The sequence below is a fragment of the Equus przewalskii genome, chromosome 21 (genome assembly GCF_037783145.1).
Source record: "Equus przewalskii isolate Varuska chromosome 21, EquPr2, whole genome shotgun sequence".
NCBI classification, from domain to species: Eukaryota; Metazoa; Chordata; class Mammalia; order Perissodactyla; family Equidae; genus Equus; species Equus przewalskii.
In genome coordinates this window covers 31,487,278-31,499,674 of record NC_091851.1, presented here as the reverse complement: position 1 = coordinate 31,499,674, position 12,397 = coordinate 31,487,278, and the positions used below count along the sequence as shown (strand labels likewise).

The window sequence follows — 12,397 nt, the reverse complement described above, 5'->3', positions numbered from 1 at the left end:
ATCCTTGCATCTTTCCCTGTAAGGAGGGCAAGCAGAATAAGTCAGGCTTTGATCTTGTAAGAGAAGGTGGTACTTTGTCCGTATCAATCATTTACACTTTAGTATGATGTATTTCCAGTCTAGTCCTGAGAGTAAAAGAACAGGACACACTCACTAGAAAGTTGTGACAAGGGCTCCACCAAGGGGTGGAAGGGAAGCAGAGCAGGAAACATTGAAAAACAATGTCACCCAATCTCAATTTCTCCCTCCTGTGGGACTCAGTTGTGAACCAAGCTTACAAAGGTTCAGAATAAGGCGCAAGATGTCTGATGAAGACATTCAACTAATAATAATAATTGTTGAGACCTTCAGGGTGCAGGTTGCTGTGCAGAGCACTTGGGAGACTGTGGTAAAGAAGACAGGGATGCTTACATTCCAGGATGGGGAGAGGCAATGAATAAGCACACAAATAAGAATGCGAAGTAGGATGGGTGCTATAGAGACAATGACGTGTCATAACAGGATAGTTTTGAGAGTGGTCAAGTGCAGTTACTACTCTGGATTTGGGAGTCAGGGAAGGGCTCTCTGAGAACGTGACATTAGGATGAGACTTGAATAAAGAGAAGGTACCAGGCTTGCCAAGATCTGGTCAAAATTGAAAGAACAGCATCAGGACCCAGCGGAAAAAAATTAAAATGACAACAGCAATAATCACTGTGGAATGGCAGCAATAGTTGCTAACGCTTACTGTGTGATAGGCCCTGCTCTAAGTAATTTACATGGTTATATCATTCCATACTCACCACAATCCTGTGAGGTGGGTATTATCATGATCCCCATTGGACAGATGAGGAAAAAGAGGCACAGAGAGGTTAAGTGACTTATCCAAGAAGGAAAGAAAGTTGCTAGGTGGTCAGGGGTCAGGTCCCCAGGGTCCCAGCACTGAGTCCCAAGAGGCAATATAGTCAAAGAGCCCATGGCTGGAACTGGGGGTACCTGGTGGCATTTCCCAGACTACGCGCAGGACCCCTACTTTCATCGCCAAGCTCAATAAGGAGAGTCCAAGTGCACAGCAGCCCCAGGGTGCTTATATCATTGGATGAGTGGGTTTAGCACCACCGCCTGTGGATTCCCCCACTCAGGAAGCCTTTGCAGCAGGAGGCCAGCCACACAACGCCCACTGCTTGTCTCATTCTGGCTATAGATAACATAGTTAAGAAAAAGAAACCCACATGCAGCGGTGCTTATGTCGTTAAACCCACTTTCTGGTCTGCTCGCTCCATAACTCTGATGTGATGATCTGAATCCAAACTCAGACAGGAGGAACTGCAGTGTGTCAGGAAATCAAATGGTCCATGTCAAGGGATCCAGGCAGAAGGTCTCCCCTCATCATGAGCAGGAAGGGGTGTTTGCTGTCTTAAGGACTCCACACTCCTCTTTCTGCAGGCCCTGATCTCAGCCAAAGATGTGATCTGCCAAGCCAGAGCCCACCTCCCCTGTTCCCCCATCCCGTCTTTGTTTTATTATTATGGTTCTGGTAGTTAATAGGACACGTGTCACATTATAGCATTACAAGGGTTGGATGGATATTGGGGGAGGAAAAGGAAGGAAGGGGAGGGGAGGGGAGGGGAGGTCCAGGCTGACAAAGCCTGCTCCCAACGAGCTCACAGCCAATGGGGCAGATGAGCACATAAACATGTGATGCCAGTTCAGCGCACAATTTAGAAAAGATCTAACCAAAATGGGTGGCAGCCCAGAGCCAGCAACAACGTCTGCAGAAAAGACTATTGATCTGAGTCTTGAAAGGTGAATATGAGTTTTCCAGGTGGAGAAGACAGAAAAGGGCATTGCAGGCAGAGGACAGAGTGATGCAAAAGCAAGACACATAACAGAGCCCATCGTACGCAGGGAGATCAGCCCGGGATGCCCATCGAGGCAGTAGATGTCACCATGAATTATTCTTCCTCCAAAGTTGAAACCTTAGAGCAACTGATGATGCCCCACACCCATCTGCTCCCCTCAGCCAGACACCAGGCCCAGTCATTTCTGCCTTATATCATTTTTTAGTTTTGTGGCTGACTCTGGTCCCCACTGCCACCACTGCCATTGAGCGTCATCCATCCACGGCCTCTCTGCCAAGCCTTTCTTATTACAACAGCCTGGTCTCCATCTCTCCTGATTTTCCTCACCCCAACCTGTCCAATCTCAAAGACGCCCTGATTCTGAGCCAGTGTTGGAGAGTCTACCTAGATAATGGTGAGCCAAGGAGGATAACACTTGCTTCAACTAGAACCCAGAGAGCCCACAAAATATAAGTTAGAAAGAAGGTTGACCTGAAAAGACTGGAGAACCGAGGAGCAGGCCATATCTAGGCTAATGATAGAGGCAGGGTTCATTCATTCAACAATACTGTGGACCACTGACTCTGAGCCAGCCTCCACTCTGGGCGCAGGGCATAAGATGGCGTACAAAAAAGACCAGTGCCTGCCATCCCTTACGGAGCTTGGAAGAGACAGCTATTAATCAAATCACTTCACAAATAAATGTGAAATTACTAATCATGAAAAGCACTATGAAGAAAACTTAAAAAGAGCTCTGTGTGCTCACAGCGGTGGTAAAGTCAGTCAAGGAAGACTTCCAAGGTCGGAACCTTTAAGCTGAGATATGAAGGGTGGGTTAACTAGGTAAGGAATGGGGAGAAGGAGCAATTCCATTTATCAGCTAAGAAAGTTAGCCTAGAAGTGATATTACCTGGATTTGAATCACGTGCCTACCAATGGTTAATTTGGGGCAAATTATTTCACTCTTGCATGTCTTGGCTGCCTTGTCTGTAAAATGAAGCTAATAATTGTAGTGACATTAGAGATTTGTTATAAAGATTTAATAAGACAAAGCATTTAACAGCAGCTAGTATAGTACAGAGTAAGGGCTCCATAAATGGTGGGAGTGTTGGTAATAGTTCCTGTGGTGGAGATGATGACAATTACAATGATGCTGCTGAGGAGCTGATAATGGTAGTGGTGGTGGTGATGATGGTGATGATTATGATATTGATGACGGTCATTATGAGAATGATGATGGTGATGATGATGGTAATGACACTGATGATGATTGTGTTGACGATGATGATGATGACTTCTGCACTCACAGCAATAGGAACAGCGTATGCAAATGCCCTCAGGTTGAAGGAAGCATGGCAGCAACGTAGGATGGGAGGTACTCAGGAGAAGAGTCAGTTATGTCTCTTAAGGCAGATAGAATCAGGCTCTGAAAATGTCAATTTATAGACTGTGGACCCCAAGTTTCCTCAAAACATAATCAAAGAGCTCCAAAAAAGATCTAAGAGTGTGCTATTACAGTGATGACTCAGATTCAGTTAAAATTTATTGAGTTCCCTGCCTTAAAAGGTCCTGCCTTTATGCCAACAGTACCACTAGGGGAGCCAGTGTTAACTGAGTGCCTCCTATGAGCTGGACAATTATGCACGTGTTACTCTGTTCAATCCTCATGACACTCACTAGGTGGCAGGCACCATGCTGAATGCTGATAACATGTTGGTAAGCAGGATACACATATTATGCCCATTTTACAGAAAGGAAAATAAACAAGGCATAGAAAGGTTAAGTAATCACCCAGGTCAAAGCTAACAAATAATAAAGACAGGGTTTCAACCAGACCCAAATGTCTCCTGGTTTAAGCCCCTTTCTCTAGGAACGCCTTTTGGTGCTTAGTTAGAGGACTGTATACGTACAGATGTGGAGATGCAGGACTCCGGTCCCATTCGACAGGGGCTCCCGCCTCCATCATCCCTGGAGCACAGGCAGCTCCCCAGATGCCAGCAGGATTCATGGGAAGTCCTCAAGTTGGGCAATCTGTAATTTGTAGTCACTGTTTATAAAAGATGACGAGGGGGAAAAGGATGCAAATGTTCACTGAGCCCCAACAAGATGGTAGGTGCCTTATATACATTGCTTCAGGGAGGCCAACCCTGTTCCTTATTCAAGTATTGCTGCCTCCTATTTATAAGATGAACGAACTAAGACTCAGAGTGGTTGCAAAACTTGTCCAAGGTCACACAATGGGAGGTCATATTTAAATCAAAGACTGTCTGACTCCAAAGCCCAGCCTCTTTAGCCACATTATCCCCCAAATATGTTCTTTTGTGGTGCAACACTCACACATATGCACACACACAGCCAGACACAGCTATAGACACTTGAATAGATTTTACGCGGACTCTGAATGCATAAAAATGTGTACCGATTCAGAATGCTTTTAACGACGCTCCACCTCTGAGACCAGAGGAGGAAGAATGAAGTGGAGTGCTACCTGCTTTCCTTATGTATTTAGGCTTCAGCATAGCTTTTTTAGCTTTTATATATTTCCACGCACCTGGCCGCCTCTTCTGTGCTCTGGGAAGAATAATAGATGATCCAGCTGCGGTTTCAAGGTTGAGGCTTTAGGCACTGGGAAACAGGCTCTCATTGGCTATTTATCTCATATACAGTGTCCTCAGCTCCTCCAGGAATTGAAGTTGCTATAGATGTCCAGGCCAGGGGCTGAGCAGGCATGCTGGAAACACATTTGGGCCCATGAGCAAACTATTAATGCATATGCCTTTCCGGAGACAATGGTTAAATGAGTTCCAAAGTTGACTCTCTAGCTATGACGTGAGCAATTCATTTAACCTTTCTGCTTCAGTCTTACCATCTGGGAAACAGGAATAATAGCATTACCCACCTATCCCATCTTAGTCAGCTATTGCTGTGATGTGATGATACAGAGTAACAGACAACCCCAAAATCTCAGTGGTTTATCACAAGAAGCATTTATTTCTCACTGCCAGGCCTGTAGGTCAGCTGGGGCAGCTCTGCTTCAGGCTGTAGGTAGAATTCAGGTCTTTTTCATTTTAGGATGAAAGGAAACAAGTATCTGGAGCACAATCTTCCCATGGCCTGTTACAGAATGTGAGAGAGCTGGCCAAATCACCTGGACACGTTTAAAGCTTTTGGTTGGACATGGGGTGCATCGCATCCACTCACATCCCAACAGCCAAAATCATTCACACGGCCAGGCCTAAAGTCTGTCTGGAGAAATAGGTTCCACCCACAGGATGGCAAGAGTGGGGAGATGTCCCAGTTACCACTGGTGTAGAAAAATTTACTCCAAAACTTAGCAGCCCAAACCAGCCACTTTATTTCACTCGTCACTTTATGGGTCAGGAATCCGGGGAGGGTTCAGCTGGGCTGGACATCGAGGATGGCTCTGTCACATGGCTGGCACTTAATGCTGGTCACCAGCTGGGCTGTGAACCAAAGTGTCCACATGTGGTCTCCCCAGCATGGCTGTCTCAGAGTAGTCGGGACTCCTTCTGTGGTGCCTGGCTTCCTCCAGGGTGCATGTCCCAAGACACCAGGCAGTGGCTTCATGACCTTTTCTGAACTAACCTCCAAAATTATACAGCTTCAATTCCACTGCATTCCACTGGTTACAAGTAAGTCACTCAGAACAGCCCAGATTCAAAGGCAGGGGACATAGACCTCACCTTTTAACAGGAAAAGTGTTAAAGAATTTGCAAGAATGGTTTAAAACCATCACAAGAGGCACACGAGGAAGAAAAATAATATTATCTACCTACCCCCTCCATAAAAGTTGTAGGGATAACATATGTAAAAAGTTCAGCACTGTGTGTGGGACAGAGCAAGCACATAATAAATGGTAGCCATATAAATCACAGAGTCACCGGGTGGGGATTCCAGGTGCTCCTCCTGTCTTGCTTATTAACTCAGTCGAGTTAGCTAGACTACTTTGATGAGGCCAGAAGACCAAAAGACAGCCACGGGGCTGCTGTTGACTGCTCGCCTGCAAAGTGCCGAGTGCTGTGCTAGGAAGTTTCCATCCAGGATCTCATTCAGTCTCCACAATAAGCTTGTGAGGGAGTGCTGTTGCTGTTATCCACATAGTACGAAAACTCTCACATCCAACCATCACCTTTAAAAATGTGGTAACTATGCCGCTGCGGCTGCACTTGGGAGAGCAGCCAGGCATCCGTCTCTCTACCCCTCACTTCCCCTGTTTAATGGTCTGTTCAACCAGAAAGCCCATGCAATTTGTTTATCCCTCTATCATAGCACTAATCTTACTGTATGTCACTCTGGCCCCACTCTCGTGTCACTGAAAGCTCCCTGAAGACAGGGACTGTGTCTGATCTGGTTCTGGATCCTGCGCCCAGGGCAGGTCCCGGCCCAGAGGAACAAGAACATCTTCCATTCGTTCTTCTAGGTCTACTCTCCACGCTTCTCTAGCCATACGGGCATCATCAACAGGCTCCGTTGACCCTTGCTTCTGGTTGGGCTTGACCACTGGGGAGTCCTGGCAGGGGATCAGAGGAAGGGAGGAAGGTGCAGTCAGGGTATTTATTCTTCCAGCTCACTCTCTGCAAGGTTGCCTGGGTCTGGCTGTGTCTGTCAGCTGAGGGACACAGCTCCTGTCCCCCAGCTTTCTCTCCATGACTCCCTCCGTCCGGGCTCCAATATCTGGTACTTCCTCCAACTTCCTCCCTTTGGACCTAGAAAGAAGAGCACTCTTACCGGCCCCAAGTATGGCGCTAGCACTTATGATTTCCCTACACCTTGCCCACACCTTTGTAAATAGCCCTTTTATTAATTCCTCCTTGAATTAACCTAATTGGAGTGTTCTCTCTGCTTCCTGCTGACTCTGCCTGATACAGAGGTGCTTGGAGGAGAATTACCAGACACTTGTGTTCCTGGCTGTAAGGCCTATGACCACAGACTCTCCTGGATGCAAAGGACCAGCCAGAAGACCCAGGATGCCATGGAGGGTGTGGCCAGATCTGTCCCTGAGTGATGAAACTGCAGGAATGCCTCCCACCTGGAGCTGTCAAGCTTCCACCCAGAGCTTCACTTAGAGACAGAGCCATGTCTCACCTGACGTCTCAGTGACAGAGAGAATTTCAATTAGAGCCATGAGGGCCCTCGAGTGCCTGACACATGTCAGGAATGATGGTGAAGTAAGTGGGTCCCGCAGTGCCCCGAGGCTCACCAGCCTGCCTCCTACCCTCTCCTCCTCCCACGAGGCTGGACAATCACAGCGAGCCCTCTCCAGACTCACAGCCAGCTGAATGCTTCTGGTTTCCCACTTGAGGAAAACTCCCAAAGCATCCCCTAGCAGAGGGTGTGACCAGCATTGGATCTATTTACCCACCAAACTCTTCATGCCCCTGCTCAAATTCCCACAATGGCTCTCAATCTCCCTGAGGCCCAAATGCTACCTGAGGCCTACCTGAGCTCCCCACCCCCAGACCAAGTCAGGGTCTCCTGTTTTACTTTCCCAAAGCACCCTGGACCCGCCTTCCTAGCTCTTATCACACTTGTAATTAATCAGTCACTTGCATAACCATCTACATTCAATTCTCCATCGCAGCTGTCCTGTTAAAACCTAAGTAAGATCGTGAAGTCAAATCAAGCCACTCTTCAGCTCAAACTCTTAGCTGGCTTCCCTTTTCACTAAGGAAACGCTCATCTTCACAGTAGTCCCTGAGGTCCTACTCGATCAGGCCACCGTGACCTCCTGCTCCCTCCCTCTCTTTCACTCTGCTCCAGCCACCTGGTCTCCCTTCAGAACACACCAGATATGTTCCTGCCTAAGGGCCTTTGCATATGCTCATTCCTTAGCCTAGAATACTGCAGCCCAGATAACCTCGGGTTCCCCCTTCCTCCTTTATGTCACTTTTAAAAGATTCTCCATGCCCAGGGCATAGGCAAAGACACAGGATACATAAGCATTCTTTTTTTTTTTTTTCAAAAGCAAATGTATGGTAACTTTACAGCAGAAAACAGTAGGCTAAAGTCACGGCTATTGTGGGACCTGGGTTTCCTGGTTCTTTCTTGGGTCACATGACTACTGTTCTGGAAGTGAGGAGCTCAAGGTTAGAATCAGCTCCAGTCTATGAGGTTCCCTTTTATGCCTGGTCACAAATCACACACTGCATTTTTCTGCTTGCTTGGTTTTTAAATAATTTATTGAGGTAAAATTCATATCACATAAAACTAACCATTTTAAAGTGAATAATTCAGTGGCATTTAGAACATTCATAGTGTTGTGCAACTGTCACTTCTATCCAGTTCCAAAACATTTCCATCACTCCAAAGTAAAACTCTTACTTGTTAAACACTTTCTCCCCCATCCTCCCCGCTCCCCAGCCCCTGGCTACCACCAGTCTGTGTTCTGTCTCTACAGATTTATCTGTTCTGGGTGTTTCATGTAAATGGAATCATATAACATGTGACCTTTGTGTCTGGCTTCTTTCACTTAGCATAATGTTTTGGAGGCTCGTCCACGTTGTAGCATGGATCACTACTTCACTCCTTTTTATGGCTGCATAGTATTCCATTGTACATATATACCACGATTTGTTTATCCATTCACTCGTTCACAGACATTTAGGCTGTTTCCACCTTTTAGCTATTATACATAGTGCTGCTATGAACATACACGTACAGGTTTTTGTTTGAACATCTGTTTTCACTTCTTTTGGGTATGTCCTGAGACTGGAATTGCAGGGTCACACAGTAATTCTATGTCTAACTTTTTGAGGAACTGCCAAACTGTCTTCCACAGCAGCCACACCATTATATATGCCCACCAGCAATGCACGAAGGTCCCAATTTGACCACATCCTCACCAACACTTGCTATTTTCTGCTTTTCCTTTTTTTTAATCTATAGCCTGCCTAGTGGGTGTGAAGTGGCATCTCCTTGTAGCTTTGACTTGCATTTCCACAGTGCCTAAAGATGCTGAATATCTTTTCATGTGCTTATTGGCCATTCGTACATCTTTGTTGAAGAAATATCTGTTTAAGTGCTTTGGCCGTTTTTTAATTGGGTTGTTTGATTATTTGTTGTTGAGTTTTAGGGCTTCTTTATATATTCCGGATACCAGACTCTTATCAGATATATGACTTGCAAATATTTTCTGCCATTCTATAGATTATCTTTTCACTTGCTTGATAAAATTCTTTGATGCACAAAACTTTTAATTTTGATGAAGTCTAACATTGATTTTTTTCTTTTGTTGCTTGTGTTTTTGGTGTCATAGTAAAGAATCCAGTCTCAAATCCAAGGTTGTGAAGATTTACCTCTATTTTTTTTCTAAGAGTTGTATGATTTTAATTCTTACATTTAGGTCATTGACCCATTTTGAGTTAATTTTTTTCCATGGTGTGAGTTTGTGGTCCAACTTCATTCTTTCACATGTGCATATCAGTCACTCCTGAACTATTTGTCAAAGAGGAAGATTTCCTTCCCATTGAATGGACTTGGCACCCTTGTCAAAATCAACTGGCCATAGATATATGGGATTATTTCTGAACTCTTGATTCTATTCCTTTGATCTATATGTCTATCTTTATGCCAGTGCCACACTGTTTTAATTACTTTATCTTTGTAGTAAGTTGAAGTGAGAAAGTCTGAGTCCTACAACTTTGTTCTTTTTCAAAATTCTATTGGTTTGTTGGGGCCCCTTGCAATTTCCTATGAATATGAGGATCAGCTTTTCCATTCCTGACAAGAAAGCCACTGGAATTTGGGTAGGGTTTGCATTGAGTGTGTAGATCATGTTAAGTCTTCCAATCCATGAACATAGAATGTCTTTCCGTTTATTTAGGTCTCCTTTTATTTCTTTCTACAATATTTTGTATTTTTCAGTGTACGAGTATTTGACCTCCTCAGTTAAATTTATTGCTAGGTATTTTATTCTTTTGGCTGCTATTATAAATGGAAATGTTTTTCTAATTTCTTTTTTGGATTTACATGAGCATTCTCAAATGCTGCGGGTGGAAGACAATTATATACAAGCTTTCTGAAGCCTAGTTTGGTAATATAACTAAAAATGTATGTACCTTATGACCCAAACTTTCCATATTTAGGAATTTATTCTAAAAAGATAACAAGACATGAATATATTTATACAAAAATGTTCATTCTTCATTGTTTTGATTTTTAAAATTTGGAAACAACCTGAATGTCTATCAACAGGAACTAGTTAAATAATGATACATCCACCCAATGGAAGACTGTTATGTCCGTTTATAAAATGATGATGTAGAATTGTTTTATTAAAATGCAAAGATGTTCACAATATGTTATTGAGTTATTTTTAGTTAATGAAACAGCACACACATCTCATTGAGGTAAAATTATCTATTTATAAACATACATACGCCTCCAAAGATCTAGTAAGATATTTGGCCAAATGTTAATAGTGTTTATCTTTGGGTGGTCATATTTGAAAGGGTTTTTTTAAGAGACATTTTTAAAACTTGAGATTTTGAAAACTGCTGTGATTTTGAGGGAGAGGACTCAATATGACAAAGATTGATTTCTTCTCAAATCTATAAATTTCATGCACTCCAATTCAAAATAACTGCGGGGTTTTTTTAAGTTCCTTGAAAAAAATAACTCTGTTTATCTAGAATAATCAGTGTACAATAGTAACAACAAAGATGTTTTAAAGGAAAAAAAGCGAGAGGAGGTTTTCCCTACCATATTCTAAATGTATTCTTGAGCTACAATGTGATATTGACCTTAGAACATGTTCATTTTGCTATAACATAGAGTTGGCTCTCAATAAGTGCCTATAGAATGAAAAAAGTGAATGAATAAATATCCCTAGTTATCAGAGACAGGCAACTTTGAACTATGACTATCAGTGACAAAAGAATTTAATAATAATATTCAGCATTGAGGCAGAAATGTAAAAAAGACACCAAGCAATGCTGATGGAGTATAAATTGGTACAACTTTTTTGGTCAGGCAAATTAGGTACATGTTTGCACAGAAATGTCAATTACAACACTTTATAACACATTTGGAAGCATCATTTTGTCCAGCTATAGAAAATCAACTAAATCAGTTATGGTACATCCATACAATGGAACACTATAATCCCATTAAAAATGATAATGTAGATATTTATTTCTTGATATGGCAAGATACTCATAATATACTATTAAGCGAATTTTTTTTAAAAAGCCATAAAATTGCAATCTTCTACTTAAGTATTTCTAAAGGGCCCTCTGATGGCCTGACACCGATGGGAGTTGGAGATGCAGGCTAGTCAGGGAGCCTATCCTCATGAGGCTTGCTGTCTAGCACTGAGGAAAGATGCCTGAATATTCTGGCAGGCAAATGCAGGCTACCGAGGAATGCCTGACAGGGGACCTAATTTCACGTGAAGGTTTGCTGAGGAAGGATGAGGAAGAGGTGTCCAGGCACAGTCAGAGCAGGGGCTCGGGGGAGGATGAAGATGACTGAAGTTGTTCTCAGAGGAGGTGGGAGAAGTAAGTCTAGGCAGGTCAGAAAGGCAGACCTTGGCAGAAGGGATTAAAAATTTTGATTTTATCCAAATACAATGGGGGAAGGCGATGAAGAAATTCAGGCAGAGGAGGAACGTGATCAGTCTGGTGTTTTCAAAAGAACGCTCTGGTTGTATTGTAGAGAAGAGAGTGAATGCTCAGAAACCAATATGTTTCCATTTTAAAAAGTATGTTATGTATATTATATATATCTATGCATGTAATAAATATATCTGTGTATTATATAGAGATATACACCAATGTATATTATACAAACATTTGTGTGTATTATATGTATTTATATTTAGATGTATATACATACACCTATGTATGTAATTTGTATGTGTGTATTATATACACCTATATGTTTTACACAAATATATCTATGTATTTAGATTTATATATCTATCTATATTTTATATACCTATGCATATAAATATATATCCATGTATATTATATACATACCTAAGTAATTTGTCAATATAGATATATCTACTTAATATATATTATACTTATATACTCAGGAGTATTATATATACCTATATATTATAGATACTATATATCTAAGTGTATATTTACACACTTACACATATTATACATATAGACCTATATAAATTATATTATTTAAAACTATGTGTATTACATGCCTGTGCATATTACATATAGACTATTTATATTATGCATATACCAATGTTATTATTTATAATCTATGTGTTTTTATTATACACTCATGCACCACATAACAGTGTTTCAGTCAATGATGAACCACATATATAACGGTGGCCCCATTAGATTAGTACCATATAGCCTAGGTGTGTAGGAGGCTATACCATCTAGGTGTGTGTAAGTACACTCTTTCATGTTCGTACAATGTCAAAATCACCTAAGGATGCATTTCTCAGAATATATCCCCAGCATTAAGAAACACATGACTGTATATATACACCAGTGCTATGTATATTATATTTGTATATCTGTGTAATACGTACACATATTACACATACACCAATATATAGTATACATATATACCTATGTATATCATGC

General features: G+C 42.3%; 1 long non-coding RNA gene across 1 annotated transcript in view; it reads right to left on the bottom strand.

Moving 5' to 3' along the window:
• Positions 1 to 3,730: 3,730 nt before the first annotated feature.
• LOC139078235 (uncharacterized) overlaps positions 3,731 to 12,397 on the bottom strand; it is a 77,855-nt gene continuing 69,188 nt past the window's right edge. Inside the window, exons 2-3 of the long non-coding RNA XR_011531109.1 lie at positions 4,372 to 4,551; positions 3,731 to 3,867 (exon numbers count right to left, since the gene is read on the bottom strand). This is a non-coding gene — a long non-coding RNA (uncharacterized lncRNA). The remainder of the gene's footprint in view (positions 3,868 to 4,371; positions 4,552 to 12,397) is intronic.